Source organism: Onychomys torridus, chromosome 16, assembly GCF_903995425.1.
Source record: "Onychomys torridus chromosome 16, mOncTor1.1, whole genome shotgun sequence".
Taxonomy (NCBI): domain Eukaryota; kingdom Metazoa; phylum Chordata; class Mammalia; order Rodentia; family Cricetidae; genus Onychomys; species Onychomys torridus.
Window position 1 is genome coordinate 8,312,618 of NC_050458.1, and position 18,472 is coordinate 8,331,089.

General features: G+C 37.9%; 1 protein-coding gene and 1 pseudogene across 1 annotated transcript in view; one reads left to right on the forward strand and one right to left on the reverse strand.

Moving 5' to 3' along the window:
* LOC118596941 (zinc finger protein ZFPM2) overlaps positions 1–18,472 on the forward strand; it is a 218,781-nt gene that overhangs the window by 85,396 nt on the left and 114,913 nt on the right. The gene's annotated exons all lie outside the window — the stretch shown is intronic.
* On the reverse strand, positions 290–1,020 carry LOC118596942 (annotated as a pseudogene).

The window sequence follows — 18,472 nt, forward strand, 5'->3', positions numbered from 1 at the left end:
GTTTAGTCAAGTTTTTAGCTTTCAGCCATTGGAAGCCAAAGACACATGCTTTATTACACAAATTCCCAAGTAAACCGTTAATTTTAGGGGAAGAACAAGTTATTTATATGGCATGACAAATAAAAAAAGAAATGTATTCAAAAATCATAAAATTCTCCCTGTTAAATAAGTTTATTGCATGGACTATAACAAATAAGTCAAGAGGAAGTTGTTCATTATGTTTATTTCCTGTGTTTATAATTGTTCTTATAAATTTAGAGATTATTTTCTTGTTTTGTTTTCCTTTTAGAAAGTTCATAATAACAGGCACAGCCTGTGTGAGCCAATATTTTACACCCATTTCAAGTTTGTTTGTTTTTTTCTTTTTAACAGGTCTTGCCTCAAGTTTATTTGTAAAAACAGCACAGGGTCCTAATCATCAGCGAATAGTGTGTAGGTGTGTCACACCAGTCCATCTGTCTTCACATTGACAGACAGAAACCTTTTCTATGGGGCCTTCATGGGTGCCTGGGCACCTTTGTGAACCTGAGCGGGAGCTGAGGCCTGAGCCTGAGCTGGAGGTGGGGCCTCTGCTTTGGTTTGACCCTTGAGCTTTGGTTGGCAGAGCCTACGACCCTTGGCCATGTAGATTCTAATCCGATTCCCAAGCTTGGGGTGAGCAATGAAAGATGGTTGATCTTGCAACTGGGGCCCTTCAGCATCTTGGGCTCAACCACCTTGGGCTCTACAAGGGCCTTGATGGCCCCTGAACGCGCACTCACTGCCTTCGCATTGTCTCCCTGTGTCTTCTTCAGGCCTTTCTTGTTGTGCTTCTTGGCGAAGTGCATATTCCTCAGGAACTTGCAGCTGACCCCCTTAAGAGATTTGTATCTTCATGACCGGCGTTTCTCTGTAACATTTCTGTGCCGTTTTGGGGATTGGTTGTGTGTGGTGTGGTTCTTGGACTTGGCCATGTCTGAACAGCAACTGGCAGTTTGATTCTAAGTCACTGTTACAGCACTCTACTGTAGAATTGTCCTGTCACGGCCTGGGCTGTAACCCATTAAATCATTCCAGGAGCAGAGTGAGCTGTGTGAAAGAAGAAGGCACACCCAAGCCAGCACCCACTGCAGACAAAGCAGAATCTCAGACATTGGTCATTGAATACTAATAAACTCCCAGTGAAAGCATTATGATTACGTTCATTTACTTAAGGGATCATCTGGAGCTTAAAACTCACTCAAGGGAACTGATGGCTTGGTAGATAAGAACACCTGCCACTCTTACAGAAGACCAGCATTTAGTGTCTAGCACCCATGTTAGGTTACTCACCACCACCTGTAATTCCAGGTCCAGGGTATCTGACTCTCTCTGCTGGCCTCTCTGGAAACCTGTACTCTGAGACAAACATGCACACAAATTATTAAAAGGAATATAAATCTTTACTAGAAATAAATGTATTCATATCACAGAACTAACAAATGAAACTACTCACTTCAAGCCCATCTCTGCTTTTTTTAAATTCATTTATTCCCTTTTCATCTCTTTTTCATTCTTCATGTGATAGTTATCAAATTTGTCAATGGATGGGCATTTTTTACAGGCACTATAGTAAACAACACATCCTCACACTTATTAATATTTTTGACCAGGGTGCCAAAATTAATGATGAGCTGATTCACAGGTTTATGGGTTCATCTCATACATACATACATACACACACACACACACACACACACACACACACACACACACACACACACCTGTGGTGTTTTCTTTCTTTGTTTTTTTAAGCAGAACAAACAAAGAAGAACAAAGTAAGAGAATATGAGTAAAATTCTTGTCATTAAAATGATCTGTTCTGGGGTTTCCCCTTTGACATCTGAAAATTATTGACATTTTCAATGAAAAGTTATTGGAGATGTTTCTCTATAACTTGCCAGTATATTTCTAAATACAAACTCCTATTCTGTAATAGCAATATACTGCACATTCCTAGAAAGATTAGCTGGATATTTTGGTAATTACCTCATACACCACAGTCTTAAATAAATATGTGTGTCACTCTCTACTCCCACAACCACTGAACTATGTACCTAGCCAGGAAATGCTCAAGAAGACAGATGAGTCCTACACTATACCCTGCAGGTCTGTGGAACATGGAGGAGGGTAAATGTGTAGTGCCTTGACTTAATGAAATCCCTGCCTCTCCTTTCCCAGCTCTCTCTGAGAGGCTATGTCCAGGGAAGAATCTCAGGTGCTCTCAGGAGCAGGAAATGCATCACTATGGCCTTAGCTTCTGTCACGGTGCTAGCAGTACTTGATGAGAACAATACTGTAATGTCGTGCAAAATTCCAATCTAGTCAATATTCTATAAACAACTATTTCTTCCTCCAAACATGTATTTGTATTCTCATTCCAGAACACTGAACACTTGATGCTACAGTATAGTCCTAGCAACAGAGAGGGCTCAGGATCAATAGCTGAGTTGTAATGAGGACACATGAAGTCATTGTTTAGTGAATAAAGGGATGTTTCATGTCACTTGCTCTCCCTTTCGCCTCTAGTTGTGGAGGCCAAGGAAAATATAAATTATTTTTATAGTAGATGTGGTTGGGAATCACTACAGCAGATAACAACTTGAAGTTCAGCCGGCAGCTTTTTTGTTAAGACTTGCCTGTCCTCATGAGCTTTTGTGCTATCAAAAAACAGCGCTGCTTTCTATCCTACTGAATCTACGCAAGCCAGGAAGAACTTGATAGGAAGCAAACCTGGTTTACATGTAGCCTTCCCAATCCAGATGAACTGTCTTTAACTGAAAGGGAAAAGGAGGACACTAAGCTTTGGGAAGTACTTGTGTTGGAGAAAACCCATGTGTGTCGTTTTCCAGGGCTACTGTGCAAGGCATCCTACGTTTTTTCTGGATGATGAGACTGGAAAGATATTTTGCTTGTGTTATGGAGTTATTGTTGGATAGAGTCAATATTTAGACTTGGTTTTTGCCCAAAACTCATTTTTTAAATAAAAGGATACTTATCCTTGCCCATGCATATCACACTGTAATTTGATAGGTCTGTCCAATTAATTAAATAAATAATTTAGCCAATAGAGGTTTTACTACAAAAATATTTTGAAGAACAATATAAGGCAAGTGAATTCTTATCCATATAAAAATAATAAAACATTTTCAGAAAAAAATATCCGAATGTAGCTAATTATGGTATCCCTTGTCTATTAAGTCAATATTAACATATCATTAAATAAATTTAAGCATGCATTTAAAATATAGAATATATCTATCAAGCCAGGAATTCTTTTCCATTCTAAACAGCAAAACTGCTACTTATACTGATACAAATAGTTTCTGTGTGTGTGTGTGTGTGTGTGTGTGTGTGTGTGTGTGTTTAAGCTTCATATAAATAAAATCCAATGAGTAAAATTATGTGTTTTGTGGCTTTTTTAGCCAAAATGATATTTTGGGGACAAATGCATACTGCTTTGTGCATCAGTAAGTCATTCTTTTTCTTGCTGACTAGTATTTTCACTGACTCATGTATCGCCAATCAGACTTCTTTTTATCAATGGTGATTTTGAGGTTTTCTTCTTTACATCTGCAGAAATGGATTCCCCAAAAGAGAAAAGGAGTCTTTATCAGGAGACTCTGTAAGTCTCTTGTATACCTTGGTATCACTCAAGTCACATTGTTCAGCATTCTTGTAGGGGGGGAAATGTACCTACATCAAAATCCTTGGCTCCTGTTGTTCAGTGACCTGTGTGCTGTAGTTACCCCCCCAAAAAAAATCAGCCTGTAAAAGTCAAGGCAAAGAGCCCCAGTAGATTGTCAGGTATCTCCACTCCACCTACCATCTTCTTCTTCCTTGCCACCTACCAAAGTGGCTCAGAGATGGATGAAACTTAAAAGTTTCCCAATGATATTGCTGTATAAATATGCATAGCTACTTCACTTTTCTAGTTTTTATTTCTCTTGTCTTATTAATTGCTTTTCACAAAGAAAAAAAAAGCTCCTAAACATCACTTTGGAATCCTTGCATGGAAACAGCCAACACTATGGAAAATATCAGCATTATTATTTCAGCTAATAGGCAGTTGAAGCTATGAAAAGAATAACTAGGAAGACAAATGAATGGCCAAGAGGTACAAAAATTATTTAAAGGAAAGATAATGGGCAATACTAACTAGGGTTCTGTGAACAAGAATAAATTATATCAGGAGGAGATGGATCTTAAAGGAATGTGGTACACTCAGACTTAATTAGAGGCTGGAAATGGACACTACCAGATGATATCAGACAGCTTTGGCAACTCCTTACAGAAACCAAAGCCCTATGAACAGCCGGATAACCGTTTAGTTTGTATCCTATGGCAACATCTAAACCCTTGCTACAGAAATATATTTTTCAAAAACTTCTCAACACCCGATTTGCTTGTACATTAAAAAGAAAAAGAACATTTGCAGAAGTCTTCAGAGCTGAGAAATCATACAGCTAACAGCAGTTGACTGCTGTGCCCTAACCTTCAACTCAGAGCAAATGATGAACTAATGCTGTTGATCTGTTAGTTGAAACAAAAGCTCAGAAATGTTGGAACGGAAGCACATGAGACATGAGGGAGTGAATTGGTTCTTGGGTCAGCCAAAAAAGTCCTCTGGTATTAGGGGATGGGCAAATTATTTAAAAATACAAAAATAAATTGGTGGGTTTTACTCTAAAAGTAAGAAGAGTGTCATAGCATCAAACACTCATGTCTAATAACCACCTTTAGCAAAATATACCCACCAGAAATGACTTTAGATGTTTATAAATTATGAAATATCTTTACATTTTGAATCAAAGAAGCTTATACCAAATGTGATTTCAAATCTTTAAAGAAAAGTAATTCAATGAAACACCATCCTTCAGACAAACTATGTGAGTCTTTTGAGAATAGAGATAATTTCTTCAATTAAAATATTAAAGCATTACTTACCAAATTACCAAGAGAGCATGTGTGTGCGTGTGAGGGGGGGAGGGTGTGTTTTAGTAGGCAATGCAGAAAAGCCTTTAACACAATAAGAATTAGTTTTCTACAGTTTTTTTCCTTGGGATAAGGGTTAAACAGCTTCCAGCCACTCATTAGGAAATTGCTTTGGAATGGAAAATATGTCTTGTTTTATCCTGATATTAACAAAGGGTAGGAAAAGAAGATAAACTCTTTCCAGAACTCTCTAGGTTGTTCTTAATATTAATTTGTTCTATAAATAATCTGCCAGTCTTTGAAAACTTCCTTGAACAAACTGGAAACTTAAATACAATTGTTGATGGATCTGAGACATCATTGCCAGTGGCTTAAAGGGCTATGACTCTTCAAGGCAGAGAATGATGTTCACTAGTTGGACCTCTAATGATAACCAATAATGCCCCTAGCATGGTGGCTGTGGAGGAAAAGCTGGTTGGCCTCCATAGTGTGGCATTCCCAAATCCAGTATTTGAGCTCACAACCTTGCAAGACAGCCAGAAGCAGCAGCTCTTTGTCTTTCTAAACTAAAACACTGCCAACAATAGTATAAAATAATGATGATGATGAAGAATGATGCTCTGTCCCACCCACAAATCAAGTGTGGCACTAAGGATACAATGAAGGATAGCACATTCATTAGAAAATCATTTTTAAAACCTATGTTTATATATACATACATGGAAGATTATGTATTGCCATACAAACACCTAAAGGCTTAATACTTGTGGTTAAAATTGTTGATTGTAAAAGTGAAAAATAAACTCCTGGTATCATCATGCCCCCTAGCTCCACATTAAAGTACTGTTTTAATATTGACTGATCAAATAGTTATTGGGTTTCCCTATAAGCAATAGCAATTTTCAATAAATCCTTGCTGGCATTCTATAGCATTTCAGATCATAGATTTTAAATTTGAGAGCACGTGCAATATCAGAGAAATTGAATACAAGAACTGATAATCCATAAAGAAAGTGAAACAGTCTTTAGATACACATCATGGCCTAAAAGGAGAAATACACCGTATTCCTTCCCAACACTAGCAAACAGTCTGGCCCCTAAATAAAAAGGGTAGGTAGCTAAAGCTGGGGAAAGAAGGCACTTTATGCTTTGAGTTGACAAAACCACAAGCAGAAAAAGCAATGCTTAGGATGCCAGCAACAGTGAGTTTGGCAATAAATACCTAGCATTTGGAAGAAGAAAGTTTTAGGCAAAACTTTGTAAATCTGTGTGAGTTGCTTAATAATATTTAAAATTCAGAGAAGCAGATAAAAAGTTTTGCTTCTTGGTAACACAGATTATAAATAACAGTCATGATAGAGGACAAGGGATAAAAACAGGAGGGTGTCATTTCTGTTTCATAACAGCTGAACAGCTTGCTATGGACCTGGATTCATCCCTCCGGCTTCTTCTAGGAGGGGAGTGAATACTGTCTCTGTAAATCTCTCCCCCTAAGGACTCATACATCTCTCTAATATGTATTCTGGGTACTATAACGTTCCTGATAGATGAAGAAATCTGTGAATTTCACCTGCCCCAAATAAAGGAGTTATTGCTTCAATTCTAGCACTATAGCTTGTCCTGGTATCTGGCAGTATAGTTCCCAGAGAGGCTCCCGGGAAGTGCAGAGACAAATTGTACCACCCCCCTTGCCTCAAAATCCCCCGTGGGGCTCTATGATTTTTTTTTAAGGCCAGACTAAGGTTTATCAACTATAGACTTGTGCCGTAAAGACTACAATGTTAAAGCAAGCTGTAAGGAGCAGCTTTGAGGCAAGGCTTCAAGCTCTGTCATCACGCTTGAAGAATTTTCTGTTTAATGTACTGTAATGCAGTATTCAATGGGGACACGTTTAATTGAGTTTTACACAACCCAGTTGGGAGTAGCGCTGCAAGGTAGGTGATGTCTAGGTTTTTAATCTTCCACTCCGGAGAGGCTTGTTGACGGAGAGGTTCTTTCTCTTTGAAAGACAAAAAAAAAGGAAGCATGAGAAATGATACATCCGTGGATAAAACCAATTGGCAACCCCCAAAGGAATGAGGGCGATAAGGCGAATCCAGTACTTGTAGGAAATAAAAGAACCCAACTGTTCATTTAAATGAGAAACAACACACGGGGATGGAGGAGGCAGGAAGGCTGGGCTTAGGGGTGGGGAGCCATGGAAGCAGGAGGAGGGAAGCACCCAGACTTGCTAGGGGACCCTTCAAGGAGACACTGACTGGTGTTCATTTTCAAGGAAAATGAGGGGGAGACGGGGTCAGTTTTACATTTGGAACAGTGAATAACGTGACAGGAGCTGTATCACACAAATAGTGCTTAAAATAAATCACCATTTCTTTCTAAAGTCCCAACCTAACCCCACATCAACCTGGGTAAAAATAGAACCGGACCTTGTCAGAAAGACAAAACAATACCTTATACATCAGCTCCAAGGTATTAAAGTCCTCAGCTTCGGCTGTTCTGTTTTCTTCGGCTTCAGCAGCCTACGCGGGCAGAGCAGAAGCAGCTGTGGAGTCCAGAGACGGCGTTTCTGTTTTGTCTCCATGACACTGGGCCTAACACAGCCTGCAAAGCCGGTCCAAGAAAACCTTTTCAAAAGAAAATTAGCGCTTATCACCAACTTTCTGGTCCCAGCATAGCAGGGCAACTAGATAAGGGATTGCTCCATATACTCATATATTTAAAGTGTCCACTAAAAAGGGAATGCTGGCATTCATCTCCTCATTTTTTATTCCCATGGAATCTTTTCCAGGCAGCCCCTCTTTATGCTACTACTCCTGGGGCTGACTAGAGCTGGGTGTGCCTAGGAATCCATCCCAGAGCAAGAATATAAGGTTCCACAGACTCCCTGGGTTCTGTATTCAACCTACAATGAGAGCCAGGCCTGGAAGAACGCTGGGATGTCTCTCATCAGTGTTGGTGGCATGTGGGTAACGAATGCATTGTTGCCTGTCGGGATCAGTGCTAATTTAGGGTGCAAGACAAGGTGCTTGGTGGCCTGCCTGTCAACATATTATTGGCATGAGAAGCATAGTGGGTTTTTTTTGTGTGTGTTTTGTGTGTGTGTGTGTGTGTGTGTGTGTGTGTGTGTGTGTGTGTGTGTGTATTTTATCATTATTTGCTTTATTTAATAGATCTTCCAGTACTAGGCAATGAGAATGAAATGGAGAACCAATTCAGACATTGTTAATGTCTTCATGGAGTTTATATGGTCTACTGAGAGATGAAACAATAACCACACAGATAAGTGCAGTATTTTCAAATAATCAATTAACTTTTGTTTGGTGTATAGAGAGTAAGTCCACAAAACCAAATTTCGTTTTATTTCCATACAGATTCATTTAACAAATATTTGCTAGGGTACCTACTATGTGTCAGACATTAATTGAGTTGCTGATTATCAAGTAGCAACTTGAACAAACCCTTCTGATTTCAGGGAAACTATCACCTCAGCATTTTATCACCTAATTCTTATTACAAAATGACCATCTGATATCATATTATCTCTTAAATGTTTGTAAAAGCATCTTACATGTCATAAAGCATGTTTTCTTTTACCATCTCATTGAAGTACTAATCAATCATTCAAGGCAGGCATTAATCCATTTATGATAGGGAAAATGGAAGCACAGAAAAATAAAGTAATATTTGGGTTTAATAAGATTTTAAAATTAAACACATAACTAACTACAATGCAATAATCCTAATTCATTCTAGTATTTTTATTTTACTGTGCTATTTGTTATAATTTTATTGGGTTTTTTATATTCGGTAATGATGTGTAAGTGGTTTTCTAAAAGCAGGTATTATCAGAAAGTTATATGTTAGCTTGCAATACTAAATGTGGCCAAACGTTGCTGATATACCCACTTGGAAGGAAGTTTTTCTCATTGACAATCAGTTAGTCTTGTTTGATTTAGATGAAGAAAATTTGGTCTTCCACTGGGGGGAGGGGGTGCCCTTTGGTAGTCTTTTCTTAGCTATTGTGGCCAGTCCTACCCATCAACGGAATTGATAAGTGGCAGTTTCTAGAAGGCTGGAAGATTCTGAAGCAATATCAATAATATTTTGCTCTCTATCATATCAAAATCTATGAATGACTCCTAACTGGTATCATGTATTGGCTGTCCTGAAAATACTGTTTCATTTCCTAACAGATCTTCCAAATGTTAGCAAATTTCATTTTACTATATGGTTTAACAATTTTCACTACTGTTATCACTAATTTAATCAGAAATATCTTTAACTATTGGTGTATTACAAACTCTTGACATCTTATTTTTATTAAAAAAAATTTAATTAAAATATACTCCCACTGTGGGAGGGCAGAAGGCAGCCATAAGCTGGCCCAGCACTCTAGGAGGTCGGTCACCACTACCATGAGAAGGTACTTGGTAGAGAAACGGCAGAGAAGGAGAAGCAGAATGTTGGTGCACAGTGGAGACAGGCAGACATGCAGGTGGTGAGAACAGGCTGATATGGTGACCTAAGCTGACACCTAGGGCCATGTGATGTCCATGCCTGGGCTGCTAACGAGGGCCATGTCTGGGTCCATGGACCTACTGAAGCTGGGGTCTATGTTGATGTCTGTGGCCAGTGTTGCCACAGAAGACCATAGGATATGCTTGGTCTGAGCTGCCACCTGAGGCTATGCTACTGTCAGGTTCATACCAATCTGACTAGCCTGACTTGCCACCCAGGGCCATGGTGACATTTGGGCCGAAGCTTTGGCTACAGCAGCCTGGGTCCGTGTTGATGTCTGTGGGTTTGTTACTACCATGGGAGAGTTAGGCCCAGTGGCCTGAGCACCAGAGAACAGGGCCTCCCCTTCTCAAGCTGCCTCAGTGGGAGAAATGCCCCACCCCCAGCCCATAGGGCTGGCCCCAGTGTCGTAGGTCTGCCCCCCTGCCCACACTTTCCAAACTCTGGAACAGGAGAGATGGCCTGCAAACACCAGCTAACTAGTCCTGGCCCTTGCCTGAGGGGCCTAGTCCCTGTGGAGGCCTGGACTGACCCACTCAGCTACTACCCAGGCCTTTGAGTTGGCCCACACCAACATCTACTCTCTCTATGACCTTCTGGAGCATGGGAAGGGACTGGTCCTGCAGAACTGTAACTGCAGCATCTCCATACCTCAGAGAAACAGCAGGATATCTGAGAGAAGTTTCCGTGAGGGTCCAGTATTGATGGTATACCAGAAGCCAGAGGCCTTGAACCAGACCAACAGCACATTGCATGAGCATTTGCAATTAAAGCTATTTGAGCCAAGGATTTATGGGACATATTGCACCTCTCAATGCCACTGCCAGGAACGAACATGTGATGGAGAAGTGGGATAGATGGAGGAGCCAAAAGTGTTGAAGTTTGTTTGTTTGTTTTGTTTTGTTTTTATTTGGGTGGGCTGCAAGGGTGGAGGGCAGACGTGTGCAATGAGTGGGATTGGGGTGTACGATGAGAAATTCTGAAAGAATCAATAAAAAAGTCATGAAAAAATGGTTCTAGTGGGCACCACCATTTTTTCCATTTATCTCAAATATGATTTTAAAGTAAATAATACTCTATGTCTTTGTTTTAAAAGTATGGAATTTGACTGATAAGTGCAATTACTGTGAAGAAATAATGAATATTAACGAAAATTATGTATTAGCCCATGTGACATTATTATCCATAGATTCTACATCTCAAAAGGTTCATAACACCTCCAAACTGGGAACCAGAATCATGAGCCAGTCTGGAAAAATCATGCCTCATTGCAGCTATATTGCATTTCCCTGTTGAATCCTTGACGAATAAATCAGTGGTGTTAATAGGTAAGACTCTTTCTGACGGCTAGAAAGACTCTCAATCAGTAAGATGCCTGCTATGCAAGCATAAGCACCTAAGTTTGGGTTATTGGCACCCACAAAAAGCCAAGCCTAGTAGCACTGCCTTTAATGTAAGCACTGGAGGGACGGGATTGTGGGTGGTAGGGAGACAAGTAGCTCTCCAAACAGATGAACTCTAGGCTCAGGTAGAGTCCCTGTCTCAAATAATGAGATAGAGAATGATTGAAGACACTAGACATTGACTCTGGCTTCTGCCCCTTCTCTCTCTCCATCTCTCTCTCTCTCTCTCCGTCTCTCTCTCTCTCTCTCTCTCTCTCTCTCTCTCTCTCTCTCACACACACACACACACACACACACACACACACACACACACACAAAATGTGAATACCAACATTCATCCATACATACACTACTAACATATATACCCAGACACATACAAATTATCTTATCTATTATGTATTTTCTAGTAACCACCTAATAATAATATGGTGATAATTGACAGTGAGTGGCATAAGCAAAGCAAAAGCAAAGATTCTATTAGAAATTATGAAAAAATGTAGGGGAAATCTATGCAATAAAAATCTATGTAGGATTATATTTTTACAAAGGATTATCGTTGTTGAGCTTTGTATTTTCTTTGGAATTCTGCACAGACTTTTAACCTCTTTGAGCTCCTATAGTTGATTAAAACAGGTTATTAAAAGTGTATCTGTGAAATAACTATAACCTCTGTACAACCATTATGTTCACCCTTATAATTTTTTTTTCTTTTGAGACAATATCTCTGTTAGTCAGATTGGCCCAGATATCATTATGTAGACCAGGTTCAGAATCCTTATGCAGACTTGAGCTCAGATTTCGAAAACTTGAGGCATCTGACGACTTGAATTGTGGGCATGTACCATCACAACCACCTCCTGTTCATCTACGGTTCACACCACATGACTAACTTGACAAGAGATGATCTACAAACACAGAAGACTGCAGAGCCGTCTTTCCTGTTTATCACTTGTCTCATATACCATTTAAGTATATAAAATGCTAAGGCTCTAGCTGTGCCACTGGCTAGCTGTGAGGCTTAAATAAGCTATCTAACTTCTGTACCTTGATAGCTTCCATATAAATAGCGGAACTAAAGCCCCTTACTCTGTGACAAAATGTGTATGAGGAAAGACTCATAACTGTGCTTGGGACACAGCCAATGCTGTACAGTTGTCAACAAATTCTACTAAGAATACTTAAAAAATAAATGCCTGTTGACTCTATTGCTGACTAGTTCCTGTAGAAAAACAAGAACTGGACTGAGAGATGGCCCTGAGTAATGAGTACTTATTTTCTTAGAGATAACAAAGATTGTATATTTACACAAATGTCCTGTGAACTTAACACACAGAGAAGGAGTCATTACCAAAGTTAAGACAGTTTAAGTGAATGGCATTGTCAGTTACAGAGACTTGGAACTGGTATTATTTGACTCATCTACCTCTGCATTGATAGGGTGATATTTAGCATCAGTGACATCTCTGAAATGCCTTTGTATAAGTGACTTTGGGATAACCCCAGATGGGAAAAAAATGCACTTCAGAAAAAAATGCCTGTTGACTCTATTGCTGACTATTTCCTGTAGAAAAACAAGAACTGGACTGGGAGATGGCCCTGAGTAATGAGCCGATTTTCTTAGAAATAAAGAAGTGAGCCAATTGCTACATGGAAAACAACTGACAATACTTAGAGCCAATGATCAAGTCAAGCCCTCAAGCCAAACTCAGAATTTGGGAAATTCATAGTGTCTGCCACCATTAGATGATATGTTTCTAACTTCTGAAGAGATTAGCATCGTAGGGAGTGTGTTTTTATGGTATATGGCAAAATGCTGCTACCTTTGGACAATCTCCATTATTCATGACATTGATTTAACTACTCCACTATATTTGGGCTATAACATTATATATAAGAAGAAAGGTGTAATGGGTAGTTGTAACCTATCCCTTTACTTGTTAGTTACCCCACAAAATAAACCTCCCTTTAAACTACATGGAGTTGCCTTAATACTACAACCAATAGAAAGATCCATTCCCAGTGCCTTGTAGCTTCTAAAATAGCAAAGTGAAAATTTCTTGATGCGCTGTCAAATTCCACACTGCAACTCACCTTTAAGAAGGTAGTACATATTGGCTTTTGTTGTAGTATGAAAAGTCAAATCCTGAATTACTGAAGAGGTGGGTAATGATGGACCTCTCTTCCCAGTTACATGTTGACAGAAGGCCAGGTTTACTGTGTGTTTGTTAATCAGACACCATAGGAAACAAGACAGTATGCAGGGTATATGGGATTCCAGCTTGTTTCTATTAATGCTAGCCTTTAAAGAGATCTGCTAAATGGGTAATATGGTTCCCCGTTCTTTTTATTTGAGAAGTTAGAACTTAAATTTCTTTATTAAAATGTTTCATTTCTGTTAAAGTGTCATAATTATACATAATTATTTTGAAATGGATAAGTAAACATACAAAACGTTTATTTACTACAATCGTGGTGCTTAACAAGACATGTAACCCACATAAGCCAAAGTTTTTTGGGGGGTCTTTGGATTTCCAGAGTGCAGTGGGGTCTTGATCCATTGAGATAGGTCACAGAGAAGGGACTCAAAGACTTTCAGTTCATGAGTCACTTGATTTAGGCCTCCTGGCTTTGACAGGCCACAAGCTCCCCTGAGGCTCACACACCATAGGTAGCTGTTACCAGATTGGGAGGAAGCTCAGCAGAGTTTGCCCTTTTGACCTCTTCGGATCTTTACCAGCCTTTACAAGCTGTTCTCTAATTCATTCAAAATAAAAAGGATTTTAAAACATGTGCTTGCCTAATTTTAGATGAAAGTAAAATGTCAATTAAGAAGTCTAATTTCGCTCCAGCCACTAAATTAGCTTTTTCTACCTTGCAAAGCAACGGCCTGCATTGGGCAGACATGGGAAAGATGGCTGAGCTGACAGTTTAATACCCCAGATTTGCTGACCTGCATTTTCTCATAGCAGGAAAAAAGTAGTTTTAGCACTGGAATTATCCTTTCCTAATGAAAAAAATGTAGAAGCTTTCTTTCTTTGTCCATGTCAATTGCTAATGTTCCTTCTTTGCAGAATTATGAGTACTCTTCACAGTGCAAGCCATAGTTATGAAAATAACTGCATTTAAGTCACATTATGTCTTGTAATATGAAGGGAAAAGGCTGGAGAAATAGCTCAGAGTTAAGAATGTGCACTATTCTTCCAGAAGACCTGAATTTGGGTCCCAGCACTCACACTGGGCAGCTCCAGGGTACCCAATGTCATCTTCTGTCCTCAATGGGTATCCCATACATATGGCAAATGCACACACAATCCAAAATAAAAATAAAAATATCATTGAAACCCAAAGAGAATTTTATGGGTATTTCCCTCAAACTTTTAAGTATAAATGAATCATAGCAAACAATTACATGTGATTAATTCTCAGCAAGAACAAGTTGTTTCTTGGTTACTAACCCCAAATATTTCTGTGATATCATTTATAGTGTACAAATGACATTGATTTAACTACTCCACTATATTTGGGCTTTAAAAAGATAATAATTGTATATCAACTTTATTCTGGATCCCCAAAACACAGAAAGATTTTAGAGAGTCAATGAGTATTTTTTTTAAATAAGTAAATAAATAGATCAATTGTCAATAGAAAACAGAATTGATTGCCAGTTTGTGTAAAAGACCAAGTTGGTCAAGTATCTCTTTGTTTTTGCCCCTATCATTTTACTTGGAGACCTTATATGTGGACCTTACTGCTAAATAATAAAGTAAAAAGTGGACTAATCTAATTACAGAAATGCAGACATATGCTTCGTGATCATTCCACTATGACTTTCTTGAAAATATGTGGATAAGTTTAGTGAAAATAAGATGATAAAAGTAAAGGCTGGGTTCCCAGGGGTATAGGCAATCTTTAACCTATACACATATCTTAATATTATTCTAGTCCTATGCCCTCTAAAACTTTCATAATGCTCGCTAAAGAATACCCAAGACAGATTTTGATTCACATTTGTGGCTCACTTAATTTTGTGTGTACTCTTAATATAATAGAGTTTGGTGTCTACTTACTTTTAAAAGCCTACATATTGATAATGCTGCCAATTTACAACATGCCATTATTTGTTATTTTCTGTTTCATTTCGCTTTGATATTTTAAAGGAAGTCTGTCTATATGTGCATGTGTGTCTGCATAAACAAGGATTACAGTATAAGAAATCTTGTTGAATTCATCATTGTATTTATGTTTAGATCCATCAGCCTAGCATCAAGTTTTCTGGTAAATGTGACAGGGTCACTAACCATAATCCTCTTATGCTTCTTCAGGCAGTGTTTCCAAATACACTTGTCCTTCCTCCCTGTTGAAGGGTGTGGAATGGTAGTCACCGGAGCACAGAGCCTGCAGGCACTTGCCACCCCTGACTGCGCTAACTTTTTCAACATCTTATACCTTCTGATGCAACTAACTAGCCACTTCCCAAATTAGGGATGGAATGGTGGGATATGTCTTTACATGAAATTACTTTCTGATTAACCAAATTCTCATTTCATACAGATTCTGAGAGTTCTCAGGTCTATTGGGCAGATTCAGAGTGAGAGGAGAGAAAGTCAGCAGTGGCACTGGGTGAAAATGGTGATGTGTTTGCAACAAAGACAAGCACACAACACCCTGAACTTTATTTTGTATTATCCTTTTTGACTTAAACAAAATTATCCCTGCAATATATGCAAATTATAAAGCAAAATATAAAATGTTTTCTTAAAAGCTCACACATGGGTTATGAATTGTAACATACAGTGACATTCCACCCACTAAGGCTAAGTCTTGTCACCTCCTCTTGGCAAACTAGCTGTCCCCAACAATAATTTCCTGTCATTTTTTTATAGTTCTTTCTCTCCACCTGTAGTTAGCACATATGTTATGCACTCCTAAGACATATATTTCTTGTTTATAATCTAAGAGACATCAGTGATTGAATGGAGAGTTCACTACTATACTTAATACCAGGATTGATTAAAGAACAGAACACTTGGCCTCCAAATTCTTTGTGTCTTAAAATTAAAAAAAAACAACCAAAAAAGGAAAGAACAACAAAATTAAAAGCTCACTGTCGAGAATAGATCTCATAGATGCATGTAACATCACTGAAAAAAGAGGATATGAATTTGAAAGAGATAAAGAAGGGAATATATGAAAGGGTTTGAGGGGAGGGAAGGCAAGGGAGAATGTAATTAAATTATAATCTCAAAAATAAAAGAAAAATGGGAAAAGTAATTTTTGTGCTACAGGGATTTTAGCTTTAGTATACTTGCTTGACAACATTACATTCATTATAACCTCAGTTGGTAACTGCATATTGGCAATATCTAATTGCAATTACTTTTTAAAAGTCATGGTAGTGCCTGATTAACATAAATGCCTGGATAGACTAAACTTCATTTGGCTATCATCTTTAGATTGGATGTGTTGCCATTCTTTTTAATATGAAATATTATACTGAGCCTATTTCTGAAAAGCTTTCGTCATTTCTTTAAAACAAAGAAATAACAGTGTAAATAGTGAATTAAAGAGAAGTATTTTAAATATCTTGATGCACGTGTTTTACCCTATGGTATTTTAGGATATAAGGATTTGGTCACAAAACCACGAGCAACCAGCTAAAGTTCCCTGTGCCTAGAGAGATTGCATTCACTCAGTGGTTTGAACTCAGAGCATTTTGATGGAATGAAGTAATGGGCTCTTTAAATTATCCACTATTGGAGATATGAAATAATTTTATTTTTATTTTGTGTTTTCTGTTTCTGTGTACAACCTGCTAGCTATAAAACAGATGTATCCAGATGACAATTGTTCTACAACATTCACTGGTTCTTTTAGTTTTGTTCATTAAATTTTTCATTTAACAAAATTTTGATTTTTGAAATTTTTGTATCAAAGACTGGCCTATCATTTTATACATAATTCTACTTTCTAGTTTAGTTCAAATCTATAAGCCCTAAAATCACCATTCAGATTTGGATATCAAATAATTTTTTTTATTTTTTCAAAATTTTAATTACTTTTTTCTTTGAACCATTGATAACAAATAGTATTGTTTAATATTTAGCAGTGTAGTGAATATTTAACATCATTGTTATAAGAATTGTTATAAAAGACAGTATTTCATCCACGTACTTATTTAACCTCTCAATAATCCTGCAGCAGCAGGGACTAGACCTCTGCTGTGGTTGGGTTTGATGAAGGATGAAGAGACTGTGCAGCTAGCTCACACTGGTAGAGAAGAACAACACCCATCCTCACCCATCACACCGTGTTGTCTCTCATATGCACACTCTGTTCCAAGCCAACTCATCCTATGTCAGCAAGGGACTTAAACTACAACCCTAAAGAACTGTACATTTTCAGAAAATTAAAATTTTCCCCAAGTGAATGAATTTCACCAAACCAGTAAATGGTTATATATTCTGAAGTCTTTTTATGGTCCAGTTGATTATTCCTCATTCCTGTATCATGGTTGTTCAATTTTATAGCATTTTAGCAGGCTTATGTATTTATTTTTCTATGTGTATGAATATTTTGCCTGCATGTATGCATGTGCATGCCTACAGCCAATGGGAACCAGGATAGAGAATATGATTCCCTGGAAATGCAGTTACATATAGTTATGAGCTGTCTGTCATGTGTATGGGTACTAGGAAACAACACTGTGTCCTCTGCAAGAGCAGCAAATTCTTTTTACCTCTTGATTTTACATTTTAATGTAGTGTTTGAAAGTATTCTTTTACTACATTTTAAAATTTATTTTAGCTATTTTCATCTAGTTTTTCACACATAAAAGAAATAATATCCTTTAATTAAAATCCTTGATGGACTTTTAATTGATTATATGGCATTTATAAATCACTTTGAGGAAATTGACACAAATATTTTCTCCATTTTAATTGACCATATTATGAAATCCTGGTGAATATCTGCATGTCATGTACATGTTGTGTATGTGTGTGGCTTCTTATAATACTCCCATTCACAATGATATTTTATTCTAATTATGAATAAAAATTTTGGGGAATGTATTTTCTGCATCATAACATACAAAATTGCTACTGACTTTTAAAATCCTAGATTAATATTTATGTATTGAATACATAATTCTAAATTAAATGAAATACATAAATTCTTTAAATAATCTTTAAATAAACTTTAAATAATCATTTCGGTTACCTTTCTTACAGTTTTAAAATTCATATTTTCATTCCTGCCTTATTACCTGGCCAAAAATTTCTAGAAAATGTCAACAAGTATGACTGATGTTTCTAAACAGTTACAAACATTTGAGATGAAAGCATGGACATTGGGAGCAGGCATAATGCAGTTTCTTTTCTTTTAATGTGTTTGTTTCCCTCAAGTACTGAAGACTAAAAAGCAGATTTGCACAGTGAGCCCCGGGCATTGGCAGTGCTCTTGCCATGCTGGCCTGGCAAAGCTGCAGCATTTCGGGTAACCTACTGTGGGAGTCATCTGTTCATGGCAGCAAAAAGGGCTGTTCTTCCATGACAATGGCTGTCATGCACACAGTGGAGACGGCAATGGGGGAGTGG